Genomic DNA, 212 nt, shown 5'->3' with positions numbered 1-212 from the left:
CGTCATTGCTCTCAGCCACTCCCTCTGTCTGTTCGCTGATTGGACCGGTAAAAAAATCCCAAACTGACTACTGAAGGGAAATGAAAATAGAGCGGGAGTAGGGAGGCGGGCGGTGCCAGGCTATCATAGTTATGTATTCAAATGAAATCAATATATTCTCTCTACTGTTATTGTGTTGATGAATCACCTTTAAATGACCAATCTCCGGTTGG

The sequence above is a fragment of the Ammodytes marinus genome (genome assembly GCF_949987685.1).
Source record: "Ammodytes marinus genome assembly, chromosome: 1".
Classification (NCBI taxonomy): domain Eukaryota; kingdom Metazoa; phylum Chordata; class Actinopteri; order Uranoscopiformes; family Ammodytidae; genus Ammodytes; species Ammodytes marinus.
Note: the sequence above shows the minus strand (reverse complement) of the source record.